The following is an 11,770-nucleotide window of genomic DNA, read 5'->3' as shown; positions in this document are numbered from 1 at the left end:
TAATGTAATACCAAGCAATGGTCCATCCAGAAATAGCCTTCTGTAAAACCAGCCTGCTCTTCTCCCAAAATATTATTTTCAGAATGTTGAGCATTTCCCCTATCTAGGTATATACTGTTCCCAAAAAGTAACACAGACAATAATACTCAGCACCAGATAAAATCTGCCATGAGTTTGCACATCTTCAAAATCATGTCTTTGATGACTGTGACATCAAACCAAACCAGAAAAATAAATGTCAGCATCCTTGCTTAAGCAAATACCAACAGCATTGAAGCCATGTTTATACAGCAACAGATCCATTGGACTGGACATGTCATAAGGATGCCTGACAACTGGCTTCAGAAACAGGTCCTATAGTCCCAACTCATGGATGATCACCACTCTAGAGGTGGGCAGAAGAAGAGAATCCAGGACACCTTGAAGGCCAATCTGAAGAAATGCAATATTAACAGTAATACCCGGGAGATCTGAGCAATGAATCATCACCAATGGCACCATGATGTATGACAAAGCATCAATCATTTCAAACAAATTTACCTCACTGTGGAGGCAGATAAACAAGGGAGACAAAGGGAAAGATTGTGATTTGAAATCTCCAGGATCTATTCCTTCCTCCTGAAACTATTTACCATATCTGCAGTTCAACTTATGGATCTGAGACCAGCCTCCTCAGTCATCTACAGACTCACCAATGACTTCCCTATTTGCTGGAAGACCTTCATTTGTGTATCAAGGGTCTGCCAAAAATGACTTTTGCAAGAATGAGAAAGAATGGAAGGGACCTGCAAGAGTTTACATAGCACAATGGTTGTGGAAGGAACGTTCCAGACAGAAAGGGCAGCATGAGAAAAGCAGGGAGTTCTTACTGTGAAGGAACAAAGGACATACAGACAAGCTTAAGTGGGAGAGTGTAGAGCATGGTTATGGCAAAATGAAGCAAGTGCAGGTGAAACCAGTAACGTAGCTGCATCCTGTAGGTCTGAAAGAGAAGTTAAATGTTTGAGTTTGATGTAGAAGTAGGCATGTGTGTGACAAGTACATTCTTCATAATATCCCTTTATATTTCTTCAGTAATGTATCCTTTGACCAAGATTCATAAACCTAATAAAATCATTTCTTTAAAGTTAAGAGGTTTATTTCATATTGGCTTGAAATGTTGGCTGTCTTAGCTGAAATAGAAAAGCAGTCCTTCTGGCCCAAAGTAGCAGTAACTGACTTTGGCCATATGTGTGATAGATAATTATTCAAAATGCTTCAATTTAAATATTAAGTAATTAGTTTAGGTATATTTAAGGAGCCTATCATGTTTATATCAAAGCACAGTACAGAATAGTGATGATGACATACCACATCTTAAGAAAATCAAGTAATTTCTAATTATCCCCCTCTGTAAATGGTAAGTATTAATTTAAATTTCATCAAGAGGATTTGGATAAACCTGGATTGATCTTATTTTATAAGCAGGTGTGTTCCAAATGTAGATCCATCCATGCATTTTTAGGCCTTGAACAGGGTGAAACAGAACTGCACTTGGACACTGTTACAGTTTACCTTTAAAACATTTTAAATCTGTGCAATTTTATGCCATCATAGAGTGAGAACTATTTCAGAGCAGTCACAGGTTAAGGCTTAATGCCATCTCAGACCTGCACAGCTGTGAATTGCCACTAAAAGGCCTATTGTGCAGGGGTGTGAACAGGAGCCAGAAGTCTATCCCCTGCTCTGGGGTGGGAGAGGAGGGCAGTGAGTGGGATGTAGCTGGTGAGTGGACAAAGCAACATGAGACCTATGGCTTCCTTCACTCTGCAGCCACCTGGAGCCAGCTTGAGCCATGTGGGGTGGGGGGGAAGAGGGGGAAACTTGGGGAAAAAAGTGTTTGAAGTGAACGGGCAGAGGGGAGAAGTAAAAAGAAGTAAAGCAAAAGGACTGGGAAAAAATTGTAAAGACTAAAATCTTAAACGTTTCACTGAATTGGGTTTGGGTTGGAGGGGAGTTGGGTTAGTACTTCCACCAGGATAGATATAAGACCCAGTGGGCTTGCTGCATGCATGCCACACCAAGGCAGAACTGAGACCCAGCAAATTCGCTTCACAGGTTGGGTAAAGGGTGGGGGGGGGGGGCAGGGCTTTGCTGACAGAGCCATTTCAAATGAATAGCTGTTAAGTTCAAATGAATACCATGCGGGAAGGGAAATGGTGATTGGCAGCTGTGGGGAGAGGTGACATAGGTGGGAACGGAAATGGTTGCCCAGTGCTAAAAGCCAATTGCTCAAGCTCATTAGCAGTTAACTGACTTTTTAGCCACTCTTCTTGCACCAGTGGCCAGCCAGCTCAGTGCACAGGGGTGCTAGAGCAACCAGCAAACTGGGAAGCAGCACTTGGGTGCTCAGAGGGGTCAGGATATGCTGGGGTTATATGCCCCAAAGACAGGACGGAGTGTTGGTTTGGGCCAGCACCACCCCCTCAGAAGCAGAGTTCAGAAGAGTTGAAAGTTTGGCCACAGACCAAAGGAGTGTGAAGGACTGGGTATGATGCATCCTAAAATGCAGGAGGAATGAAAGTAGAGCATTTTATACCCAAGAGCAAACCAACATTACTTTGGAATGACCTGATTAAAACAAATCAGAGATAACCCTCACCTGAATTAGTATAACTTCAAAACATTTAGAGGGCACTTACTGCAGGTTAACACCCTTTAATGACTAAACACTCCCATTTTAAATGCCTTTATGATGGCTTAAATGTAATCTGTACCACTCTAAATCTACTTTGATGCCTAATAGATGGAACAGAATTTGGCCACAATCACGATCACATTGTGAGGGCATTTAATACTGTTTAAAGGAGATAAAAGTATACTAGAGTCTCAATTATTGGAACTAATTGGGATGAATGAAACCTATAAATAAAATAAAATTGTTCAGCTAATGAAACACATGTGAAACAAAGATTTATACAGACAATATTCTAAACATGTATATAATATTTTCAGTTTTAGTTGATTATTTCAATATTTTGTTCCATCACTAAAATGTTTTTCTGTTATTTGACAATGTTCTCACTTGTACCACACACCACACAGTTTGCCAAGACATCCTGTGTTTGGATAACTGAAAAAGGTGTTTGGGTAATTAACTCTCTCATATCCCCATGAGCAAATGTCTCATTTGAGATTCAATCCTGCTGTCTTCAGCCATTATCATAATTATTACCTAAATAAGTAATGTAACTGAGTAAGGCTGCAAGGTTGGGCTGTTGATAAATGACTGACACATTTGCAGAACTATTTTTAAAATGTGTTGTTTTTTGTTTCAGATAGGAATTTGAGAAAGAGGAGAGGAATGAAAGTTGTTGGGTACACTGAGGAAGCCTATACTAGTGCAGCTAGAAGAGATACCATATTTCTCACATACAATATGCACCTTTTCTCTAACATTCAGCTTCTGGAAATTGAGATATGCATCATAAGTGAGGCAATAGCAGTAATATGGTAATAGCAATTTCTACTTCTGCTGCAGTGCTGCACAGCTGCTGGCTGTGGACACTTTCTCACTACCCCCACCCTGATGTCAGAGAGCCCCACTGAAGAATCTGTTACTCAGTTACTTACTGCTACTTACTAGTATTTTCAAGAAAAGATCTATTTGATTTCAGTCTGCTTTTCAAAAACCAGGTTCATGTCTAATTCGGGGAAGTGGGTGTTATGCATGAGAAAATGTAGTGTTATACTGCATGAGTGTTGACACTCACTCATTACTGCTAGGAGAATGATGTAAAACATGGCATGTACCATGGATCTAAAGCCTGACAAATTCATCTGGCAGTTATTTTTCTATGAAGGTACTTACTCTGCCTGAGAAAATGCACAATTGGAGGTACCAACAATCTTCCTGCCCTACCCACCCTCTCATTCCTACCTTGTAATAATCTATACCTTTTTTTTTCCCAATGAAGCCTCATTAGTGATTTTTCATTAATACACTTCAGTGTCCATTCTTCAGAATGATCCTGAAACCTCTTCAAACTATTTTAATTCTTTTCTATTGAAGCTTGATACCTGATAACATTGCCAAATAAACAACTAAACTGAATTTTTAATCTCAACATTACAAGCTTTACAAACAATAAATGATTGAAGGTCTTTCCTATTTGAAACAGAATTGAACTATCCAGTTAATATGAGTAAGTTGTTACCAGCTTTCCTCCTTTCACCAAGAGGTAAAGACATTACCATATAGTTTCAGACAAAAAAAAGCTGTCAAACTTGTCTTCTAATTATATCACTGCATTTAAGCTATCTACATTTTCACAGGTTTCCCCGAATTATTTCATAAGAACAGTGAGAGAAGTTCAGCTTGCTTTGTTTAAAGACAAAGAGAGAAGAAGAAATATCTCCTTTTAAAGAAGGAAAGATTAATTGTTTGCTCATCTTTAGTTGAGAATACAGAGGTACCTAGCCTGATTAGTAGACCCTGAACTGACAAAGTAATAAGAGAAATATCACCTTCAGTTGTGAACTGTCCCATACCAAATACTGAGAATGACCTTTGAAAATGTTATCTTACCATCTAATCTCCAGTCTATTGAAATAACTTCCGTTTGTTTGCTGCAGAACAAGAACACATTTTTTCAAGTATACTAGACCTTTTCAGGAATCATAGGAAGATTTGCAGATGCAGTATAATGAAACACACATTATGCTAAACTATATGTTAAATCTACACAGGAAAGGATCTATGTTTTTTAAAACAGAATTAAAACACTTCATGCAGTACTTGCATTAAGTTGATATGACTATAATGTCTGCCTATATGGAAACAAATAAACAAGAAAAGATGAATATTGTCATAAAGTTTAGTTCTCAGCTATCTTCCTAATGATAATGCCTTTGAAAGTTTATTTATTACAGAAAATCCTTTCATTCCAACATGTTTTTTCATCAAATTAAAAATAGATATCAGGAAATGATGAATTGCTTATCCACCTTCCTACAAGGTAAGCTAATAGCCTAAAAATCAAAGTGTAAATAAAATAGAAAGAGTATCTCATGCTTTCAAAAGGTAGCTGGTAGAAGAAAGTATACCATGGCCTCGCGTTAAAAGCCTGAGAGACCTGCTAAATATGTGTATTGCAACTGAGCAATAGTGACCGTCAAGTTTAGTCATACCCAAATGACTGTTTGGAGGGCTTATATGTCTGATGCAACATTCAATGCAGTCATTAACTATAAGAATCCACATGACCTGGAGGTCATCATTGCTTATATTAATTATTGCAATAACAAAACTTGAATGCAACACTCCAGTGCACCCCACTAATCCCATCTCTACATCAAGACCTTCCTCAAGACACATATCTGTCTGTGACCTTTGGCTGGCAGGGATAGCTGATGTAAATGCATTTCTTTTCTAAAAGAGAATCCAACATTTTAAAGTCACAGAAACTACTAAGTAGTCTGTAGGGTCAACCTACGATTTTTTTCCTTATTCTAATCCTCCCTCCACATCTTCCTCTTATAATTGTCATACCCTCTTTGTATGGATCATTTTTAAACTGTATTCTGCAGAGACACGCCATATCTTCCTGTGTTAATATAGAACCTACCTAGCCCAATGACACCTTTAAGTCAGTTGTCTTATATCAATAAATGTACTGATTCTGAATTCAAATAAACCAGTAAAAATCTGGAATAATCACTATTATGGTAGCATCTAGATGCTTCCACTGAGGTCAGGTACCTATTCTGCTAGGAACTGTACTTGTGCCACATGGGAGATGGTCCATGCTCTGAAGAACTTACATGAATACACATAATTGGGAAAACAGAGCAGAGTTAGCATCTCTAAATATCGCACCAAAGTGGCATATGTAAATCATGCAGGGGAACGGAAAAATCTGCAACTAGAACTCAAGTATCCTGAGCTCCATGGCAGTGCCCTATACAGTAGATCACACTTCCTTTCTAGTGTCAGCAGAGTTAAACCAAAGAAATATTCTGCTCTTCCTTGTGCTAATCTTGCCATGAAGCCTATTCAAAGCAATTGAGAATCTCTTTAAATAGCTTTGAAATGCCATGGGGCATATTGTATTATATTTAGAATTATTTACAAAAGCCCCTTTCAGTGATTAGCAGGATTGTAACCTGCTTCCTTTATTCTCATTGATAACCAGAAACGTGCACAATGAGTGTCACAACTTGAGACTACTCGGATGAATTGCTATTCACTGATACAAGGAAGGGTTTAGAACCTGGTCTGGTATAACTGATATTTAAGGCCTTCATAACCATTTGAGAGAATGAAAAGGAGTAAGGTACAATGCAGTATAGACTGTTATTTAAAAGAAAAATCCATTTTCATCACATTAACCAAGATTGTTTCTATTGGTGAATTATGGCAAACAGCAACCGTGAAATGAAAGAGGAATTTAAAGATAACTATACTCAATAAATCTACATTAATTTTGATAGTTTACCATATACCTGTTCCAAGGCTGTAGATGTCAATGCAAACAAGGTCTCTTTATTGAACTTAATAGATCAAATGGACATTCTCTTCAAGCAAAAGAGAAAAGAGAATGTATAAAACTCTCTCTACAAGGACATTAATAAAGGGTGAAAATTCTTCCAATATAGTCATGATACTAGCCCTCTGCACTGCCTAGTACACATACCCTAATGCAAGACTTGAATTGTGAGCGTCTCCCCTCCTGAAACATTGCACTATAAATGATTCCACGTCTCCTGCACTCTCATAATAACTTGGACTGCATTCCTGAGATATGCAGAGTAGGCATTAAAAAAAACTCCATGTGACTGAAGAGACTGCTTGTTTACAGCCATAATAGCTATAACAAGAATATGACAAGATATTATATTTATGTACTTTGAACATGTAGGAATTCAAATATATATGTCAGGTTTCACCTTAGCTTTTTACACAGCCCATGCAACCTATTGAAACGAGTTCAACTTTACAATGTGTGAAACAATATGGATTTTGGCACATAATGCATGTGAGCTATCTCCCTACATTTGCATTGCCTATGAAGCTCTGCACTGAAGAATTTAAATTGGAGAATTAATTATGTCTTTTCTATAGTTTCATGGAAAAATGAAAAACAGCACCTTGTCACTTCCATTCCTTGGGTCTTACCCAGAAGCTAATAGTGGCTTTAATCAGTGAGCTGCTTTCTGGTATTAAAAAGAATAAAGAAAAAAAATCCTCCAAACCTATGATTTTCATAGGACAGAGAAGGATAAAGAAGGTCATCAGGATATTCTTCACTTTTATACTTCAAAATGTGAATCTGGGGAAGGGGATGAGGTTGTCATATCTGATGGTGTTAGGCATATCACAGAATGTCTAGGAGATAAGGGTCTGTAACAAGATACAGAAAAGCAGTGTCAGAAAGCTCTCTCTAAGAGTGTATAACTTGTTTAGAAATCAAGGAAAGAGGTGGTAGCATAATTTGTGTGTGTTGCAGTTGATAGTTCTTAAGGCTTTGTGATGGAAAGCTGTGCACAAGTCATCATACAATAATGTCAAGAAAAAGCTTTTTGAGACAAGCAATGGCAGGGAATCTGAGAGCTTCATCAATGTTACTAATGAAAGCAAGTGATGCATTTTCAAAACTTGATCACATAGAGCAGATTAAAACTGAGGCACTTGAATGCGATATAGATCTTTCTCAAGGTATTTGAAATGTCAAATGTATAGGAGACATAACTGATTTGTAATAGTAAAAATTTCATCTTCCATAACCTTTCAAGAACATGATTTTTTGAAAATATAAATGTAGAAGTACAGCTGTCCCACAGGTTTAGGCATATCTTATTTTGCAACTCCTTGAGTGAAAACAAGAGTTTAAAGAATTTAATAATAATGCCACCTTCTGTACATTTTCTTTCAGTTCCGAGTGCTTTGGATTTTAGCCCTGGAAATAGTCCACACAAGTGAAAAATATTCTCAAGTGAAAAATAATTTAAAAAAAACTCCAAAACTTAAGGGCAGCTTTTTATTCTTTAATTATGGAATTAATGCATGATTCAGAAGTCTAGGAGTCAGTCAAAGGCAATTATGTTATTTTAAAATGATCTGAAGGTGTGCAAATTAAATACAGTAGTTTAATTTGAAAATATTCAAAGCATATATTCCAAATTTAAGTTATATTAATCTCAGTTACATGGTAGCCAAGTTAGTCCATATTTAAGTAACACTGGGTCATCCATTTGGAGTGGGATTTACATCCCTCAACTAAACATGATAATGTAAAGAAAACATTATCAGCATAAATTACAAATAAGGACATATGGGGCACACACAGACAAGCCTGCACGTGCCTCTTGAGGCATCTCAAAGCAGTTTGATACACTGCAAGAGGCACACTGGGAACAAAAAAAACAAACATTCCCCCGCACTGCATATTTGCAGCACTGACTCTAAATTTGGTACCTGAAAATCCAGGTATCAAAAAAACAAAAACAAACAAACCAAAAAAACCCCCCAAAACCTGTGGAGAGAAAAGCAGGGAAGGCATGGTCCAGGACCATGCCGAGGCAAACCAGCCATGGGTCCTCCAGAGACACTCTGGTATCTGGCCAGAGTGTCTCTATAGTGCTTCTGTTGCCCCAGCACACACCCTTTGCGTGTGGAGCAAACAGAAGCAGGGCAAGGCTGCAGCGGGACCCAGCCCCAGGCACTGTCCCAGGTAAGCAGGGACTTGGGGTGGGGGAGCTCTGTGGTTTCTAGAGGGGTTTGTGGGTGTATGGCGAGTGGTGAGGGGAGGCACCACACGCCCACCCCCCACAGCACCAGCCAGGCTATGCCCACAGCAGCACTACCAGACCCATGGTCTGTGTGGGAAGAACTAGCCTGGCAGAACCCAACCCAGCACAGCATGGCCTGCTATCATGCCTTTGGACAGGACTGGGATACGCGGCTCCTGTCCAAAAGTGCATGCTAGCTGGGTGGGTCGGGCCCATTCTTCATGAAGGCTAGGCAGCAATGCACAGTGGCACAGATGTGCCTACAATGGGCCATGGTGCATCGTCACCTAACCCTCGTGGAGAATGGGCCAGATGTGACCTGGCCCAGCCCAGCCCACCCAGCTAGCACGCACCTTTGGACAGGAGCCACGTGTCCTGGAACCATGCATTCCCTGTCCAGAGGTACACTAGCAGGCTGTGCCAGGCCAGGTTGGGTTGGATCAGGGCAGGTCTGTCCGGGCCCATTCTCCCAGCACAGACTGCAGGTCCCGTAGTACTGCCATGGACATAGCCTGGCTGGCACTGCATGGGGTGGGACTGCAGGTATGTGATGCCCCCCCAACCTCACAATGCCTCCACACCCACCCACACAGCCAACACTACCCCAAATCCCCCCACATCCCCCATCCCCATCCTGCAAACCTCACATCCCCCCCATCACACACCCAGCATGCCCAGCTGCTAGACAGGATGAGACCTAATGGAAGGAGCAGTGGCTGCAGGGGCACTGCAGTGGGACACTGCAGCAGGTGTCTCCACATGCTGGTTAGTGAAGGGGTCTCTACTTTTCCTATGATGAGAAAGCCAAAAGTAAGCATCAAGCATACAGATATTTAGAAATTATTTTATTATGATGATAGAGACATTGGTAGGCTTCCAAATTGCTTTAAAATAGTAAATATATCAATGAAACATTGCCCAACTGATCTCTCCATGTGTATGTGTGTGTGTGTGTGTGTGTGTGTGTGTGTGTGTGTGTGTGTGTATATATATAGAGAGAGAGAGAAAGAGAGAGAGAGAGAAAGAGAGAAAGAGAGAGAGAGAGAGAAAGAGAGGTCTTTTGTTTGAATTGTGCAAGAACATGGATTTTAAAGAGTGAATTTGGAATTTTTTTTTTATCAGAGAATTTGCAGAAATAAGGAACACTAAGATTCCTGCTAGTGAGGCAAGTGGCAGGACCCAGGCAGAGGAACATGCTCAGGGCAGGCACTTGGGGCCCAAATGGAGGGCAAATGAGGTGGCTGATCTCCTGGCCATTTGGCAGAAGTGCTGCCATAGCCCACTGGCAGCTGGCCCAGAGGTACAGACAACTCTGCTGCAGCTGTGCTATCCCCATCCAAATCTGGCAGGTGTGCAGCCTTGGGGCCACATGCCATCACAGGTGGCAGCAGGTCATATCCAGGCAGCAGCCCCCACTGTCAGACTACTGCAGTGGGTAGAGAGTGCAGGGAACTCTAGGTTAGGGCTGCTTCAGCAGTCCAGCTGGCACAAGGGGCTAGTGTCCCCAGATACCAATTAGCCGGGCCCTAGAAGCTCCTGTCTATTTGTTTCATTCAATAACTGGGAGCCCTAAGACCCACCCAGGTAACTAGTAGCTCCTGCTGTACTGGAGTCAATGGATGAATGAAACAACAAAATTCTGGGGACAACAAAGGCAAAGAAAAACAGGACAAGGGTGTTGTGTGGGCCAACAGGTCAAAACATGAAAATCAGTGCTCCTGAGAGGGACACAGAGCAGAGCCCACCAGGCCACGCCCCCCAGTCCTCAAAGGCATCCAAGGAGCTAGTGGATGTCGAGCAGTGGTGCTCCACTCAGAAGTGTGTGTGGACCAGTGAGAGGAGAGGGGCCCCACAGTACCTGGGCAACATCCTAGTCACAGTCTCCTTTGTAGTCACATACAGGGCCCACTTGGCCAGGGCCAGAGGAGGTTGACCAGGAGGTTCCAGGACTTGGTGGGGCTGTGGATGGGGTGACCAAAAACAAAAAGGTGGGGGGTGAAATTCAACCAGAACCTCAAGAGGAGGATCTGGAGATGGAGGTGGAGGGGTTGCAGCCTGGCACACTCAAGGGTCATGTGTTCCAGGGTCTCCCTCTGCCCGCAGAAGAGGCAGGAGACCAGGGTGTCCGTGAAGCTCACCACATACACACCCATGGCGATGGCTCCATGGAAAAGCCACTAGCTGAGGTCCCCAGTGGCTCATGGGATGATGGTGGAGTACAGACTCAGCCACTGGGGTGCCCCAGTCATGCCCTTGCTGAGCAGGTCTCGCCACTTGGTGCCTGGGCAGGATGCAAGGGTGACATGATGGACAGTGCAGTGCATGAGCGTGTAGAGGTGGCAGTGATGGATGGTGGAAAAGCAGACCAGTCTGGTGTCCTCCAGCTGGCTTAGGTGGTGGAGTGGGGAGTGCCATGAAGCCAGGCAAGGCACCAACCCCACGACAAACTCCTGTGGGCTGGAGGACACGAGGAGGTGGGGGCCGCCGCCACAAAGGACTGGTCAACAAAGGCAAGGGCATCAGGAGAGAGGGCAGATTTCACCTCTTGGACCAGATGGCAGGTTGCATGTGTCATGGGTAGACCCAAGCACCAGGCCAGTGCAGCAGGGTGCACCCACTTCCACCTATTATAGTCCAGGAGGTCTCCAATATAAGTGACACAAGCCAGGATCAAACTCTGTCGCAAGTGGGACGCCTCTGCCATTAGCACCTCCAGCTGGGGGTTCCAGAGGAAGGGTTTGAGATGCAGGTCAGCACCCTGGGTGACTGTTGTGGGGGGACCTGGAGGCAGAGACCAGCCTCCAAGCCCAGACGAGGTACTGGTAGAAATCTCTTAAAGGAGCTGGATGCGCGAGTGGAGAAACGCATCGTGGGTGCAGTGGTCTTCTAGAGCACAAAGCTCTTCCCGCTTCTCCCAAAACTCTCTACAGAGAGACAGGTTGGTTGGGTCAGTGGCCAGGCACCTCTCCAGTTATAGCACTTCACGCTCAAGCTGCTCCCA

Source organism: Alligator sinensis, unplaced genomic scaffold (genome assembly GCF_000455745.1).
Source record: "Alligator sinensis unplaced genomic scaffold, ASM45574v1 scaffold499_1, whole genome shotgun sequence".
NCBI lineage: Eukaryota > Metazoa > Chordata > Crocodylia > Alligatoridae > Alligator > Alligator sinensis.
The sequence above is the reverse complement of the archived record's forward strand: the minus strand, read 5'-3'. Positions refer to the sequence as shown.